This window comes from Eumetopias jubatus, unplaced genomic scaffold (genome assembly GCF_037043125.1).
Source record: "Eumetopias jubatus isolate StellerSeaLion01/CBP00866 unplaced genomic scaffold, mEumJub1_p1.0 scaffold_7, whole genome shotgun sequence".
Classification (NCBI taxonomy): domain Eukaryota; kingdom Metazoa; phylum Chordata; class Mammalia; order Carnivora; family Otariidae; genus Eumetopias; species Eumetopias jubatus.
The window spans coordinates 31,489,480-31,507,466 of record NW_028274813.1 but is presented as its reverse complement, the minus strand read 5'-3'; the positions used below and the strand labels follow the sequence as shown (position 1 = coordinate 31,507,466).

At 44.6% G+C, this 17,987-nt stretch overlaps 1 protein-coding gene and 1 non-coding gene across 5 annotated transcripts in view; one reads left to right on the top strand and one right to left on the bottom strand.

Moving 5' to 3' along the window:
• Window positions 1–17,987, top strand: part of SUSD6 (sushi domain containing 6) — a 93,254-nt gene that overhangs the window by 21,106 nt on the left and 54,161 nt on the right. Inside the window, exon 1 of one of the 4 annotated variants that reach the window (XM_028125133.2) lies at window positions 6,547–6,639. The exons of 2 other annotated variants lie outside the window; for them this stretch is intronic. The gene's annotated coding sequence lies outside the window, so the exon portion shown is untranslated. Of the gene's footprint in view, window positions 1–6,546; window positions 6,640–9,668; window positions 9,785–17,987 lie in introns of those variants that run through there. One more of the 4 variants, XM_028125190.2, reaches the window with a different exon arrangement.
• Window positions 10,671–10,777, bottom strand: LOC114209015 (U6 spliceosomal RNA). Its single transcript, XR_003609219.1, has one exon. It is a non-coding gene; the product is annotated as a U6 spliceosomal RNA (small nuclear RNA).

Here is a 17,987-nt window from a genome sequence, read left to right as displayed (position 1 = left end):
CTGGAGTCCCGGGATCGAGTCCCACATCGGGCTCCCTGCTCAGCAGGGAGTCTGCTTCTCCCTCTGACTCTCCCCCCTCTCACGTGTTCTCTCTCTCTCAAATAAATAAATAAAATCTTTAAAAAAAAAAAAAAGAGAAACAGACTCCCTGCTGAGTCCGGAGCCCCACACGGGGCTCGGGGCTCCATCTCATGATCCTGAGCTCTTGACCTGTGCCAAAGTCTAAGAGTTGGACGCTTAACTGACTGAGCCACCCAGGCACCCCTCCCTTCCTTCCTTCCTTCCTTCCTCTTAAGGTCCTCTTTGACTGTCTTGGTTCAGACCCTTCCTGGTTTTTGTTTTCATTATTTTGTCCTTTACTTACAAGTACCTACTGCTTGTTCTTCCTTATTTTCTAATTATTCATACCTCACGATGTAGCATTTTATTGCACCCACATGGAATACTGAAATAGATACTCCTGCCTTATTGTGTGCCTTGATTGTTTGCTGTCTGGGTTTGCAGCCTCCCCAGCTACCCTGAAGTTGGGTGGGACCTTTGCCTTCTTTGCATTTTGCAAGCTATAGATAAAGGACTGACAGGAAATGATGCTGCATGGGGTAGACAGAGGTGACCCACTAGAGGTGAAAGGTGATCTGACAGTGCTTTCAGAGTATAGTTCCTAGCAGAATTCTGCAGGGTCTGGAGCAGAATAGGGACTGGAGGCCCAAAGACCATCCAGGAGAAGTTCTAGGGCTCTGGAAACCAAGACCTGGAAGGGTCAGGCTTGTCACCCAAGAGTTTGTCTCATTCTGAGATTCTTGAAATCATGGTTAACATGGAAAATGTGCTCATACTAGAAGGTTACCAGGGTTCTTGGGGAATTGTGAGGCCAGATGCCTGTGTGGTGAATCTTCCCAAAAGCAGGATGAAAGGTGCCTGGCCAATAGGGAAGCTTATAGCTAAAAAAAACCCAGACAATTAGGGGCAACAGTGAGCAGACCTGTTGGACTCAGGATTTGATTTATTTGTGTTAATGGCATTTGTATTGATTTCTCTGGGAAATTTGGGGGTATGAATGTATTCTGCAAATACAAGCATTTTCTTTTTTTGCTTTGTCACTGATGGGGCTTATAGCTTATGTTGCATTTTCCCTTCTAACAATAGAATCTTACATGAAATTAAAAGCAGTGTCTTCCTTCTCTGACTTCGGCAGAATTTTAAGCATTGCGCCTACCCTCTCCTCAATCCCCTTTTATTTCTCAGACCCATCTAGGACTGTGAAACAGGTTAGTTACTAATATGGCTGTAGGCTGGGACCAGTTTTAGCCAGCTGAATTCCCTGCAATCCAGTTTAAGTCTATGGGGCACTTCTAAACTTACTGGAATTCGAGGTAGGAAGTGTGGTTGCAAAGGCAAAGCCATTTAATTGTAGCTTATATGAAAATAAAACCAGCTTGAATTTTCTTCTCACAAACTTTCTCTGAAACACCTCTTTAGATCTTTTATTTTTGGCAAATGGGTTTCGAGGTGGCAGCCTCATTACTGTTGGATGGAGGGGTATAATAAGCCAGTGGGTGATTTCTCAGAATTCTGAGCCTTTGAAAAATGGTATTCTTTTTGGAAAGTAACAAGTGCAGAAGCCAGGCTGCCTGTTTCCGATTTATTCCTTCTTCTTATCCTGTTCTCAGCTAGTAAATACTGTGGTCTCAGTCTGCCTAAAAACAATGGCTTATATTTGCTTAAATTTCTATAACAGTTTGGAAATGAAATTTAGCCCTTTGATGATGATAATGGCGATGATGGTGATGATGATGATAGGCACTAAGTAGCAGATACATTTAGTTGTGAGCTAGTTCTTTCCAAGTCTCCTGGGAAGAAAATCACTAACTCATTATATGAAGGTCATGGTGTTGAGTAGAGGAAGAAACAGCCTTGCCTATAGAGAGATCATCTGCCCAAAGGTTATACTTGAGAGAAGTACTTTGAATGAAGTGTGTTTTCTGTTTGGATTGGGTGTGTTGTTCTTTTGAGAATGCTTTTTACAATGGTATAATGGTTTCTCTGGAACTCATAGCAGGATTCTTTTTCTACCCTCTCCTGTATTTACAGCTGCTTTTTCCCTAGGGGAGCATTCATCTGTTTTAAAAAGCAGAGAGAGAGAAAACAAGAAGTTCTGTCAGTGATGTTTGGAAATGAAGTGCATTTGTCTTTCAGGAAGGCAAGTTCTTAAGAGTTGCTGTTTGGATGAAAGAAAAGGAAGTCTGGCTACAGTGTTATCCCCCAGTGCGCACAGGCGCGCGTGCGCGCACATCCCCCCCCCCCACACATACACCCCCCTCTCCACCCAGAGGTTCCTTGTGGCAGATATGAAGGAATTTAGGACGCAAGGTACCCATTATGGTCCCTTTGTTGTATTAGACCAAACATTGCTGTTCAGCCCCTGAGTAAGTCTGGCACTGGTACTCAAAGCCAGGATTGTACTTGGATATGAGGTCAGAGGTGGTATCCAAGGGCATTTGGGATAGGCAAGAATTCTGATCTTGAGGATGTTTTCATCATACTGATGCTTTAAGGCCTTGGAGCAGAGGTTTGCCAGGCATCTAGATGAGGTTAGTAAATGGGCTTAACTCTAGTGCCCCTTAGCCTCTTTCCACAGTTTCCACCAGCTAGCTGGTTGTTGGCATGCATCTTTGTTTTGTTATGAGAAGAGGAGGAATTCTGCTTTGCAGTTGAGTAACTGTGCCTTCTATTCAGATTCTATAGCAGGTTACACTTGCAAAGCTAATGAGTACTTCCAGGGTGCACACACGGATCCAGAGTGGGTGGGTGGCAGGCTGGAGGCTGAGGGACCTTCATAGAGCAAGTGCTCTATGAAGTGCTCCAACAGCAAGTGCTGTTGAAGGCAGTTATGACACTAAGGGCAGCTGTGCCCTGAAGTTCCAGTGGCTTGGCCCCCTGGGTGCTGGCCCATCCCCCAAGGCGAGGCCAACGGAGGCCTTCAGCTTCTCTAAAATGACTGCTTCTCACAACTTGTTTAGTATGATCAACCAGACGAGGGGTGGGCTTCCTGGGGAAAAGGGTAGGAGAGTCTTAATTAAGCTTGCCTGCTTTGGCAGTCACTCAGACTCATCTCCTGTTTCTGTGTTGACTGAGAGTCCCCTCCAATTTTCTGAACAACCCTCCTTCATTTCCAAGGGGGGGGCCCATTTTTGTTAAACCTTCCCTCAAAAACAAACAAACAAAAACTACAACCTACCTTGATTATTGCTGTGTATGCCTTCTGCCTCTTTTCCAGCAGAGGCAGGTAGCCACTCTTGCTTTTTCATGAGTTGCTCCTGCCACGCTGGAGTTCCTGAAGGCTGATGCTGTGGAACTTCCTCATCTGGCAGAGGCCTGGACATGAGCCGAGCCTTGGGTACTCCGAATGGACAGAGCACAGTGGAGAACAGTGCTGGGGCTGGCACTAGGTCTGATGGAGCTCGGTGGTTGGATTCTGATTGGGGGATATTTGAGGGAACTCTGCTTAAGTGAAGAGGTAGGAGAACTGAGTTCTGGTTCGGCAGCCAGCAAGCCATGTCCCTGGCCAAGTCATGGCCCCTTTCTGGACCTCAGTTCCCCTCCTAAAATGGATAGATTGGACTTTACAAGATGACCCCAAGACCCCAGGTTCCTTTAGACAGTAATGTGTTAGGATCCCCACACAGACCCATGAGTCTGCTCCTGGTCAGGGTGACCAGAGGCCAAAAAGGCAGAAAAACTTGCACTTTCCAGTTCTCTTTTGCCTCCAGGCTTTTGCACATGCTGTTCCTCTCCCTGGAGTGCCCCTTCTTACAGTCAGTGTCAGTTTAGACCACTGTTTGCCCCTGTACTGGTGGGGTGCCCCTGCTCTGTGCTGCCATATCCCTCTGTGCTCAGCACTTACCCCACTGTGTTAGTGTCTGTTTCCTTGTGCTTCCTGAGGACAGAGACCCTGTGCTGTCACCACTGCACCCCCAGTTGGCCGGTGCGGTGCCTGGAATGTGGTATGTGCACGCAAATGCTGAATGATTAACTGACCCCTCCTGGGCCAACACATCTAGTGCTCTCAGGGTTCTGGGTTTTCCCCACCTTACCAAGCCCTCTTTCTGATGAGCTGTGTGTGGGTGCAGGAGAACCTTGGATAATGCTGAGAGTTGTTTTATAGGTTCATTTCAGTGTGGCAAAGCATTAAGTGATGTTGCCACCCCACCCTGGGGGTGCTCTTTCTCAGTGTTGCTTTGACCTGGGATGGATCTGGACTTTGCCCTGCTCTTCCCCATCTGCGGCCCTGAGGGAGGGGCAGGCAGGCACGCGCAGATTGCTGTCGCTGCCAGCTGCCTGGGGCTGGGCCATCTGCTGCTGGTGACAGTGGGTAGGGTGAGGGGTGAGCAGCAACCTAATCTCCTTCACTGCGCGGACTACTCAGCAGAGTCCAGCCCCCTTTCCCCACATTTTGTCTTCTGTTCCAGTGCTCTGTTACGCTACTCGTCATTGAGATCTTGCTTTTGTTCCAGCTGCTGCCCCCCACCACTCTGCTAGGAGAACCCTTGCTGTGTTTTTGTTTACTCTGTGTGTGTGCCTTGCCCTTTAGCCTGAGCCCCCAAGAATCTTTATGTAATGTAAGACAGCCGCAGCAAAAAGAAAAAAGCAAAAAAAGCAAAAAACAAACTTTAGAAATGAAACCTTGGACCCCTGTTGGTCTCTGTTCAGATGTAAATGATGAGACTCTTCCCATCAGAGTTTGTACCTTTGGGTTCACCACCCCATTTTCTGTCCCTCCTCCCAGGGAATCTTTGAACAGTGGGGGTGGGCTGAGTCACTTACAAAAGCTCTAATTTTGCTTGTGTAAGTCTTGCCTCTTTCTGGCCTTGTGTGGACATAAGAAAGAGGCAAGGGGAAAGTAAGTAACCTGTCCCTGTCACTCTTGACTCTGGGTTTGGAGGTTTTGAGCTGTGTGTGTGTGTGTGTACGTATACATGTGCACAAGCTGCACCAGGAGGTAGGATAGGGGGAATGTAGATAGAGTCTTACAGTCATCTTTACCAAGTGAAGAGGTGACAGTGCAGAGGACAGAAGGGCAGCATACCCTAAGCTGGGACTTCTCAAACTTTAACAAGCATAGGAATCACCTGCGGAATTTTATTACAATGCAGATTGTGATTCAGGAGATAGGGATGGAGGCTGAGAGTCCAGCAAGTTTGTAATAAGCTCCCAGCTGATTGCCTGTGCTGCTGTTCAATGACACATAGTTTGAATAGTAAGCCGCCCTCCTCCCCCTCCTCCTCCTCTTAACACTGATTAAAAAGATTGATCTGCAGAGGGCAGGAGGGAGGCTAGTAAAAGACTTTCATAGTTTAAACCTGAGGGCCTGGGCTGGCCTTTCAGCCAGTGTTTACAGAGCCCTTTCCCATGGCCCTTGCTCGTGCCTGAGTTCCTGGCTTCTCTGGAGCTCCCCTTGGCCCAGTTTGGTTCCCACAATATAAGAACCTCTGTCCTTCAGATCGTGGGTGTGCATACTCACAGTAAGACAGTGGATCTTTCCCCTTTCACTTTGGCTTATTGTAAATAGGTAAGGCCAAACCTAGCATTTCAAATAGAACTTTTAGAACTGGAGGAACTCTTAAATTATCGTTTCCAGTCCCTCTGTTTTACTGAGGAGGAAACGGGCCCAGAAAAGTTTTGTAACATGTTCAGAATTAGCTAGTGGCAGAGCTGGAGTTAAAAGCCAGGTGTCTGAACTCCCAACCTCCCCTGAGGGGCTCTGGGCCCGAGTTAGGGACTATGGGAGGATCAAAGTGTTGTTCTGGGGACAGGTGTTAGGACAAGAGGCTTTCTAGCCTCTTGGTGTGAGGGAATTTTACACTATATGCACAACTAAGATGGAACTACTGGGGTCTGTTACAACTCAGCATTCACTCACTTATGCCAGGGTTTTCACCTGCAGCACTGTTGACATTTGGGGGCAAATAATTCTTTGTTACGAATTCTTTGTTTTCTTTAATTCTTTGTGAAACATCATAGGATGTTTAGTGGCCTCCCTGGCCTTTACCCACTAGATGTCAGTAGCATCACCTCCCCCGAAGTTATAACAATCAAAAATACCTCTAGATGTTGTCAGATACCATGGGAGGGGGCTAAAATTGCCCCCAGTTTAGAACCTCTAGTTCAGGCAACAAGTATTTTGGGGAGGAGGGTCCCTCTTGGGCACCTACGCTGGGGTTTTTGTTTTTTTTGTTGTTGTTGTTTGTTTGTTTTTACTGTATGTTGGTCACAGGGTTACATAGGGCATTTACAGTTTAGTGTACAGTTTAGTGGGGAGACCAGACCAGCCAATGCATGGGACAGATAAATTGCCACCTTAATGGTCCTTCCAGGATGCAGAGGTGCGGGCTGGACTCAAGAATGTGGTGCCAGCCCAGGGTACTTAATGAGGAGATTTTGCTGCCCTGGGCTGGATTGCATAGCTTAAGAATTGAGTAACTCTCATTCATATCTTTAGTTATTCTTACCTACTTCTGCTCAAGCAGCGCTCTTCCGTTCTGAAAAAACATTTCATCTGAACCTGTAGAGGCCAGTCAGGCACATTAACCAGCAGATATGTATACCTGAAGGCAGGGCGCCTACTCAGGCCTGGTGCTGGTAAGGCTAACTCATTCCTTAATGAGATGTACTTTTTATTTCTAACTTGATTTTCTTTTGCTCTGGGGTGAATTCTCTGATAGACCTTTCTTGTCTCTTTACCTTTGTGTTAAGCAGTATTGATACAAGTCTACATAAGAACTACAGGCTTTAATGTTCTGAATATGTAGGTATAAAACATGGTTAAGTGCCCCTCTGCGTGAACCTAAGAAAGGGTCTTTACCACTTTTCATTCTTCATACGATACTGTACTTAGAAATGTTTTTAAGGCCACTGAGCACTTCCTCTCTCCATCTTATGCTCAACACAGGCCTCCATGAAAATGTTACTTCAGAGCACAAAAAGCATTAGTGATAGGAACTTCATCGTTCTTGTCAATTTTTCCTTAACCAGTGCCAGACTGTCGTTTTTCCCACTACTTTCAACATGATGCTCCATTGCCTCCTGGGTTGCATTGTTTCTAATAGTAAACCTGCTATAATCCTATGCTCTTTTGAAGGCAGTATGTCTCTGCTTACCCCCACCTGTTGCGGCTGCTTTTAACATTTTCTCTATCACTCGTTTTCAGGATTTTGACTATGGTGTGCCTTGTGTTTTCTTTTTGTCCTTCTTGGGGTTTGATGAGCTCTTGAATCTGTGGGCTTATAGTTTTCATCAAATTGGAAGATTTTCTGCCATTATTTCTTGAAAATTTTGTGTCTACTACCCCACCCCAACACACACACACACACATTGTGTGTGTATGTTATACATATATATATATATATATGTAAGGCTGCCTGATAGTGTCCCACCACTGACTGATGTTGTGTGTGTATCATTTTGGATAGTTTTTGCTCTGTTTTCGAGTTCATGATTTTCTTCTTCTACAGTGTCTAATCTGTTAATCCTATCCTATATATTTTTCCTTAAGATATTTGTATTTTTCCTTCTAGAAGTTCAATTTGGGTCTTTATTATCTCTTCCATTTCTTTCGTCATCATGCTCGTGCCTTCCCCTCTCTCTTGAACACATGGAGTATATTTACAATAGAGATTTTAACATCCTTGTCCACTAATTCTGTCATTGGGTCAATTTTATGACTATTTCTCTTGTTTCATTATTCTAGTTATGGTCATAGTTTTCTGCCTCTTTGCATTCCTGTTAATTTTTTTTTTTATTTGAACCTAGATATAGTGAGTTTTATTTTTCTGGGTGCTCGAACTTTTTGCATTCCTTTCAGTACTTTTGGGCTTTGTTCTCAGAAGCAATTCAGTTACTTGGAATTTGTTCGATCCTTTCATTTCAAGGCTTGTTTTCTCGCTTTGTTAGGGTGGGTCCAGAACAGCCTTTAGTCTAGGGCTGGGATGGTCCCACTACTAAGGCCAAATCCTTCTGAAGATTGCATCTGATGCTCTGTGTCTTAGGAGATTTTTCCACTTTGGCCAGTGGTTGAATGTCTGAAAACTATTATTTCATATGTTATAATTGGCTTTCTCATTGTTTAAGGAGAGAGACTAAATCTGGTCCCTGTTATTCCGTCATGACTGGAGATAGAAGTCCCTCAGATTGTCACCTCAGACCAGTTTTTAACCTTGCATGTCTTTTTCCTCCTGTGTTCACTTGTTGAAAAATGGATCCATTGAGACAGATTATGAGAATTCAACCAGAATCGGGTCATGTCAATTTGCCACACATTTATCGGACACCTGTGTCCGAAAAAAACAGCATGGTTCTGTACCATGCTATACATGGTACAGTCTGTAATTTTACCTGTATTTTAATGCTGCACTTTCTAGCAGAAGGCTGGGTGTGTGCTTCCAGATGTTATCCTGACATGAACAGGCACATATACACACACTTTGAGTCTCCTCCTTGCACCTCCTGACCAGGTTCCCATTTAACCTGCGCAGCTAACTGAACTAATAGGCACAATGGATGAACAAAGAGCAGGGGCCCAGCTGCCCGTGCATGAGTTAGGTCCAGATAGCCTTATGTGGGGAGGGGAGGAGCGTTAACCCTGTTTGTGCCGTGGCCCTTCCACCTTACCTAGTCTGACTCTGTGCCGGATACTGTAGTAAACTCTTCAAAAATGTGTGAATCATGGATTCTGAAATTCTACGAAACAGATATTGTTACCCCCATGGTATATGTGACAAAACAGAGGCTCACAGCAGTTAAAAAGAAGCAAGAGGCAGAATCAGGATTTGAAGTTCCTTTTGTGTAACTTTAAAACCCACATTGAATGATCCTGTAAGTAACAGTTTCATTTCCCTCTTCTGGGATCCAGCTTACTTCCATGTTTTGTCTTCAGCATTTTGCCTATATATATAGTTTTGGCTATATAGAAAGTTTTCACTTTCTACCTCATATTGTAGTTATTTGTATATGTGTCTTATCTCCCCCAGTAGACTGTAATCCCTTGTAGGGTATATGCTTTTCTCCATTCTTGTACCTTTCATAGAATCTAGAATATGTAGGTGCCTGATATAGGTGTTGAATGAAGTCAGTAAGTTCCTTAAGAAAGATATTTGTGAGGAATGGGTCCAGATGCCTTGTCTGGAGGGAAATACCAGATTCCCTCATTAATTTATATGTTTCTTTCTCATCTGCTGTGTTTATCATAATCCCTCTTACCATCTTCTGGGATGTAACCTGGACTTTATGAAGTTCTTTGTTTGGTACCTCTGCCTGAACTTTGACTAATTTGAGGTAACTTTTAGAGTGTGTGTTTGGAGATTTAAGGGAGTATCTGTTGTGAATTAGATTCCTTTCTTCTCAGGTCCTGATTTAGAGCCCCACATCTGGAGAACCAAGTATGATTAGAGCTAGAACTGGAGCTAGAACTGGAGCTTGTAGGCCTTGGTGGAGGAGGGTATAGGTGGAGGCAGAGGCGTGGGACTAATCAAAAGGGGAAGGAACAATAGGCAAGTTCCTGTTTCTTGTTTTTGCTTGGGGCCTCATAGTCCAACCTTGACAACTTACAGGAAGTTTGGGTAATTTGCGAGGGAGAGGACAGGAAGAGTCATGGTTTGGTTATAGATTCAGAGGCTTCTTGGAATTTACGCAAGATGGAGGAGAACACTTGGAACCAGAAGACAGTGTCTTGTTTGGCTTAAGTGCATACCTGATTGGGGCTGCTGCTATTAAACTTCAGGAGATGGAGGTAAAGAACAGGCTCCTAGAATCCTGAGCCTGAACCAGAACCTCAGAGGAAAATAGGTGGACATTTGAGTAGAAAGGAGGAAAATGGCAGGAAGTGGAACCATATTGAGAATCTTAAGGCCTGAGAGATGCGAGGAAAGGTCACTTCTGGCCCTGCTGCTAGGTTGACTGTTTCTTTCCACTCATGAATCTTACAGATGTAGCAGTTTTGGGGTAGGGGTGATGGGATGGAGAGGGTTTTTTGTTGCTGTTGAACACTAAGGAAGCAGGTAGCTCTTTTGATATTCCTCCCCAGCTTCTCCCTAGTTTGGCCAACCACAGCATGTGGGAGTGTCAGTTCAGAGCAACTCTCCAAGCTATCTGGGCAGTTCAGGAATCTTAACTAAAATCCTTGGGTTAACTGAGTAGGCACAGCTTATAAGATATGAATTCCTTCTAGCCGCCCTCCAGTCTTTCTTCTCCCTTCTTTTCCAACCCCCTGCCCCCAATAGTTTTGCCTTTATTGTGTCCACTTTCTCACTTTGAATTCATATTAAGATCAATATGATCTACCCTCACCACTCAAATGAAACTGCTCTTGATTACGTCATTAATGGTCTCGTGACCAGAGCAGTCTTCATCTTACTGGACCTTCACTGCCAACTCCCCCTACATCTTCCTTCACTGTCTCTCTCCCTCCCTTAACATTTATGATGCACAGGGCCTGGTTTCCTCGTACTTTTTGGAGTGTCTTTCATGGGTTCTCCTTCCTTGACATGCTCCTTTAAAAAGTTATTGCTCTTCCCAGGATTCTGTCCGTGACTTTCTTCTCTTCTCACTCTAACTCTCTTAGGTGAGTCCCATCTATTGTGCATGATTTCAACCATCACTTATAGGCTGCTAACTCCAAGCTCAAAGTGCTCTGCAGAATTTCATACTCATTTCTTATGCAGGGGCCATGCTAATCTTCTCTGGATTGTTCCAGTTTTAATATATGTGCTGCCAAAGTGAGCACCATACTCATTTCTGTTTTGCCTGCTAGACCTTTCTATCTGAGTATCCTTGAAGTAACTACAATTCAGCATGTCCAAGAATAACCTGAACTCAGTTGATTACATTCTTCACTAAAATCTGCTTGTCCACCTGTGTTCTTTCTCTCCTTTGGTAGCTTTCACCATTTACCCTCTCACTTAGGCCAAAAACCTCGGCACCACTCTCTATTTTTTTCACTCATCCCATCCTGTTAGTTTTTGGCATCTTCTACAGCATTTGGCACATCATGGACATCAAATGAATAAATAAGAGGAAAAGTTTATTAATTTCATCTGAATTTAATTATGGTTTAGCTAGCACTTTGGTTTTGATAAAGTTGAATACCCATGGTTTCACTGTGACTTTTGGGAAGGGCATTTGCTTTTGGCCACATTCATATTATATTAAGGGGAGGCCACTTTTTTCTTTAAAACAGGAACACTTTGTAGAGGGATTAGTCATTATTAGAAATGAATGGATTAGGGGTGCCTGGGTGGCTCAGTTGGTTGGGCATCTGCCGTTGGCTCAGGTCGTGATCCCAGAGTCCTGGGATGGAGTCCTGCGTCGGGCTCCTTGCTCAGCGGGGAGCCTGCTTTTCCCTCTGCCTGCTGTTCCCCCTGCTTGTGCTCGCACTCTCTCTGTCAAATAAATAAATAAAATCTTAAAAAAAAAAAAGAAATGAATGGATTGGATTGGCCACTGTGCTATCTTTTAGGGCTGCTCTAAGGAGCTGCTGACAGTTAAAGAAGAGGTGGGTGAAGTCAGAATGTTCTGGCCCAAAGGGCCTTGTCCTTGGTGTTCGTGGGAGTAGAAGCAGTATGTCATGGGTGAACTTGCCACATGCTGTGGGTTTAATGCAGGAATAGGGAAGACATTTCCATTGGGGAGGGTAATATGCCCCTTTTTATTCACTGATGGATTTCCTAATTGTATCCTAGTGTTTGTGACATAAATGCTGAGGAAGTGTGACTGTCACGTTTTGCCAAGTTTATTTTCCTTCCTTTCTGTCTAGCCCCTTAAATAAAAAAGGAGATGGTGACTTAAAATCATAGGATTTTAGAGCCAGAGAAGCTCTAAAGGGAGTGGTCATCTAGCTCAACCCTTACATATTCAGAAAATAATGATAGTAATAATGATAGATGGTAATAATTCGAATACCTAGCATGTTTGATGACTCACTAAATGTCAGATGTTATGTTAAGTGCTTTGTATGCGTTTCCCAGTATAATACTTACCCATGAGATAGCTATTATTAGTGTTATTTTATAGATAAGGAAACTGAGGTCCAGAATGCTTGGATAACTGCATTGGAGTTAGGTATGCTGAAGCAGCTGTTGTGCAGAAAGATGAATTATCTTGCTTGCTCAAGGTCATGTTTTCCAGTTAGAGGCAGAACATGAGTAGAATCCAGATCTCCTGACCCCAAATTCAGCATATATTTTTGTTTTGAGCTGAGAATTCATTCTTTGTGGTCATTTGTGTCTCATTTCTTGCTCAATCCCTCTTAATTTTAGTGAAATTGAATGAAGTAGAGGAAAGGGTGGTTTAGAGTTGGGGTTTGGTTGAGTTTTTTAAAGTTTATTTTTAAATAGGCAGCCTTCCCAGACTGACTGGGAATGTAGCAGAAGGCCTGAGAACCAGGAAGTGACACAGACCTGTTTATACCATCCCATTTGGGGGCCTTTGGGAAGCCTCCACAGAGATGGTAAAAAGTAAATATAAGTGTATTAGCCCGTTCTCTTGGGTTTGCTATTTTTGACATGGAGGAGGTGTTTCCTGCACAGCTATGAGTATTTTGGAAACCAAAACCTAGCACCTAAACATCTTGATTGAAGGTATATAGACAGATATTTATTTCTCGTTACCAGACACAGCATTCAGTGGGGTCTGGCAGACAAAATTACCATTTTTTTTTTTTTTTTTTTGGTCCCTTTCTCTCTGCCATCCTTTTGGTGAATTGCTTTTCTCCATTTCTTTTTCTTTCTTTGTAATTAGCACTATGCATGCAAATCTCTCCTGAGAGCTCACTAGGTATGTGCATGATTTTCAAGGTCCGGTTCAACCTTTCTCTTTCACCTCTCCCTAGTCCCACTCAGCAGTCTTTGTTCCTATCTCCTCTGCATTCTCATAGCACTTCATACAAACAAACAAACAACCCTTTTATTGGACCCTCCTAACATGTTCACGGTGTTATATAGATAAACATAGAATTCCTCTCACGTAGACTGTGAATTCCTTGAGAGTAAGGAATTCATGTGTGTGCCGCACTTCATCTCTGTGATCACCCAAGCCTTGCACTGAAGACAGCCAGTAAATATTTGCTGAATTGCAGGATAGTCACAGCAAACACAGAGCCCTAAGAAGTCAGATTTAGCAAATCGGCTTCTCAGACTTTATTTGCCCAGTGGGTATTGAAGCCTGCTCCACTCAGCTCTGATGAGAACCAAGCAGAGAGGTGTGATGACACATAGATATATCTCTGGGGTCTAGGAGCCAATTATAGCCCCTTCTGCCAAGCACGTGTTTTGCTACCTGGCCCTTACTTCAGGATTTATGCCCCTTTCCTCTCCTGTTTTATGTCTGCTGCGACTTTGCTTTCTTGTATTTCCTACACAAATTATGTCTTTTGGGTTTATCTCTTTTTCCCCTTCAGTGAACAAGTAAATGTCGAGCACTTTGGGGCATAGAACGAGGCAGAGTTGGTGGTCTCTGCAGGAATTTACTACCTGCAGTAAATGCAGCATATAACAGTTAAGTAACTGTGAGCAGGCCCTAGGGAGGGATATGATTGGTTGTCCCATTCATGGTCCAGGCAGTAATGCTTTGGGTTCAGAAAGGCCTTCCATGCTTGTGGGCTGAGTTGAGGAGTTTTCTCAGAAGAGATGCAACTAAACTTGACCTTGTATTTGGAAAACAGAAGATCAGGAAGCCCTTTGCAGTGGGAAAACAGGAGGAGAATAGATTTCGGCCCCTTGGATTTGATTTATCTGTGAAATGGGGGTAATGGCACCTAATGAGGTAATGAGTGTGTGTGTGTGTGTGTGTGTGTGTGTGTGTGTACACATATATGTAACAAACACGTAAGCTCTGTGCCTCATCCTTCCCTACAACATGTTCGGACTGGAAAACCTCCTAGGTCCCCCTGGACACAAGTATTGCCTTAGTGTAGTCACATATATAATTATTTAACTTGGGGGGAGGGAATGCTAAGTTCCTTTAAAAATATATCTTTCGAACGTCATGGGGGAGAACCTTGGAGGTTCACTGACTGTGTTTTGAGCCTAGTTTAGGGCATACGTTTCTAGCCCAGCTGAAACAGTGCCCTTCGGGAATCCGGTGGGTGCTCAGTTACAGCCTTTTAGAGCAGGAAGGGGCCTTAGCCAACATTAATTTGAGTGCCCACTGTCCCATACGCCATCCTGTATCCTTCACGTTTATCTCATTTCCACCTCACAACAACCCAATGAAGTGTGGGTATCCAGTTTGTAGATGAGAACTGAAAATAATTTGCTCTGGACTACCTAACTAATATTATCCAAGGAGAGCAGAGATTTTGGCCCAGTCTGCTAGAATCTTTCCACGATCCCAGCCTCCCTGAGAAACCTTTAGTTGAACTGTTTCATTTTACTGATGAGGAAACAGAGGCACAGGGAGGCGGTGTGATTTGTCCTAGTTCAGCCCATCAGTCATTGGTGAAGCTGGGACTAGAGAAGAAGTGGTTTCCTGCCTTCAGGGTTGGAAATTTACGGCCTGAGCCAAGTTCCTGCTCCCAGCCACTCTGCCTTCATTCTCCTTTTTTTCTGTCCAGTCTTGAGTCTGTGTTGTTTTGTTCTTCTCTCCTCTCTTGAGGCTTTTCTTTCTGGGCTCCTCCAGCTCTGCAGTGATCTGTGTGCCTGCGTGCGCGTGTGCGCGCACCCGGACAGAGGCTGGGTTTTTTTTTGTTAGAAGTTTGTTATTTTTGGAAAGCACTTTAGGAACACTGTGTATGGATGGCCTATACAAATGTGCTGATGGATTGATTAAGCTCTGAATGGGAAAGTGGAGCTTCCTGAGTTTGCTGCAGTGCAGAGGGAGATGGATGCTGAGATGGGTCTTGGGAGGTGAAGGGGGAGAGGACTGCTCATGCAGGACGAAGAGGATGGATTTAACATTTCTTCCTTCCAGTTAGAACTTTTGTCGACTTATGTTTTCAGAGGAAATATTTCTGGGCCCCTCCTATTCCCTAGAAGACATTCCAGATTCCTTAGAACTGAAAGGGCATTTGGGGATCATCCAGGCCCACCCCCTGAGGACCAGGAAGAATAATTTACTTGCCTGAGGTCAGTCCACTGTGGGTTGGTGGAGCTGGGACTTAGAGCTGTCCTGTGCATTTAGGTCCATGCTGCAGCCCTCCTGCTGGTAGGTTTTAGAAGAGATGTTGGAGACTGTTAAAAGAGAGGCTTAGGGGTGGGGCTGGGGTAGTGTGTCTGCTGCTCTGCTGTCTGAAGCCCGAGGAGTATGGTAGGGGTAAAGTGTGACAACAGGAGGATGTGGGGAGCAGTTCTGGGGAAACCAAAGATACAAAGACTATCAAAGCAATTAAAAACAAACCAACCAACCTCTAACATCTACCCTACTCCGGCTTAGGTGGCTTATGAGGAAAGCTGAGGGTTATTTTGGGATTTCTAGGAGGTGAGTTTTAACAAGAGTTTGACTTTGTGTCTTTTGGGCTTTGGAGCTGGAGATAAAAAGGAAATGGATAAGGTAACATTCTGGCTGTCAGGGATCTCCAAGTCCAGTAGAAGAGTTTTGTGCCTGTTGAAGCCCTCACATGTTAGTGGCACAAAAGAAAGGGGAAGATAGAAAGGTTAACAAGATTGGAAGGAGTCACGGGGGAGAACAAAGGAAACTGAAGACATCTAGAAGTAACTTCATTTTTTCATTTTGGAGGGAAGAGTGGGAGGCATTAAGATCTGATTGCCGTTTAGATAGCTTTTGCTGCTGTGGCCCAGCTGTTTCCGGGTGAGCAGGAGGGAAGCGGAGGAGACGTGGAAGGGAAGAAAGGGAGCAGTAAGGGAGGCCTTCCTGGCAAGGTAGCCACTTCTCTTATCACACCCTCTGGGGGACTTCGGACTTCACAGTTAGGACTTCTTATCTTTACACTCCGAAAGGTAATTAACTGGTTAAATTCTGGTCACGTTTCACAAACTGCTGTCTTCCCCCTCACATAACAGCATTGGGGTTGGTGAAGATGGATAATCAGAGGAGCAGACTTTCTTGTTCTAGACTCTCCACTACCACCATCCCCTTTCTGGACTAAGTCTGAAGCAAGAAAAGGATTTATGTTGGTTTTACCCATCCAGTTCCCTCTCTTAACTAACGGAGAGAGGGGTCATGGTTTAGGAAATAATCTGTCCTGAAAATTACACGTAGACTGAGGCTGATCTCATAGAACTGTAGAGAAACCCACTTTGCACCTGGGAGCCAAGTTTGACAGAGTCAGGACTCTTGTCTCCACAGAGGAGAGAGCTCAGTAGAGTGTAACATGACCCTGCTACTCCCACAGGACCGTGACATTCTCCACAGGGGTAGGCCCCAAGGCAACCAGGCACATGGGCTGAGGAGATCTGGGCCCTGAGCTGTCTCAGGGGCAGGGTGCCCTGGCTGTTTCATGGCTGGCCTCACCTGCTGCTGCTGCTTCCCTAGGCTGTGAGCCATTTTTGAAGGTGACTCCCTTAATCTTCTCAGGCTCTTTGGTTAACCTGGAAGCATCTGTGGCAACAATAAGCAAGCAAACCATGTGGACTTTGGGCTCGTGTTACAGGTTACCCTTTACTCCAGAATCCTGTCATGTTTTCATCATCATTTTTTTTATGGGCAGTTTCTCAGATAGCCCTTGGCTCCTAGGCCAAGACGGTAGATAGAAGGACCCAAGTCTTGCCGGTTTACAGAGCTGTCCTTTGTATTTTGTCCTTTTTGAGCCTCACTAGAGAGTAGGGAGGTAGTTAAAGCAAGCAACAGCCCCATTTTATAGATAAGGTTATAGAGGCAGAGGTGAGGTAAGTGGCTTCCCCAAAATCAGAGCCATGGATCCTCATAGAGGATTATTCTGAAGGAAATGAGCGTTCATGATGTTCAGCAGAGCACAGTCATCTAGCTTTTAATGTTCTGAGTTCACAGAGGTGGGAGAGACCAGACGCTGACCTTGAGGGCTTGACATTCTAGCTCGTGGGGTCTCTTTTTACCACATACTCTTGGGGCAGCAGCACCAGTCCCAAGAAGGAATATCAGAAGGATGAATGTAGATTTTCCACGACTCCTCCGGTCCCCATATTTTAGAGGGGAAGAGATGTGTTATACGCAGAGAAGCTTGGATGTTGTGGTGAATTCTCTAGCTGACAGAGAACTTCGAGCCTTTTTTTAGATGTGGAAATGGAAGCCAGGGAGCCTTCATGACCAGCCAGTTGTTTGGTGGCAGAGAGGGGACTGACTTGCAGCCCCACTTCCTCTCGTCTTACCTCGTAAGTTTAAATGTTACATGCCTTGTGAGGGTGGATGAGTGCCAGCTTTGAACATGAGGCTTAGTTCCAGGCTCCTCTTTAATCACAATTTTTTCCCAAAATTTTTTGTGGTAAAATGAAATTGGTCTTCTTAACCAGTTTTAAGTGTGCAGTTCAGTGACATTAAGTACATGCACATTGTTGTACAACCGTCACCACGATCCATCCATCTCCAGAACTCTTCATCTGGCAAAACCGAAACTCTGTTCTCATTAAGCGTGAACTCCGTATTCCTTCCTCCCTCAACCTCTAACAACCAGCATCTACTTTCTGTCTGGGGAAGAAAGGTACCAAAGGGATACTCAAGCGAAATGGATTCTCCTCCTCCTCCTCCTCCTCCTCCTCCTCCTCCTCCTCCTCCTCCTCCTCCTCCATCTTCTCTTTCTTCTTCAAGTTTTTGTGTGTTTCTCTAGGGGTAATGAATATCTAGTTAATTTGTTCTGAAGTGTTTTTCTTTTCACTTGGTCTAAACTCACAATTCAAGAACAGGTTTTATTTTATTTTTTTAATTCTGTGTTCAAAGCAGATCCCTTCTTAAAATGATGAGATGTATATAGGTGACCCTTTCTCCACAGTAGCTGGGTTCTCGCATTCTGAGCAATACCCTGGGGTTGTAGGGCTTCCCTTATCCCTGTATTACTTCTGAAGCACTAA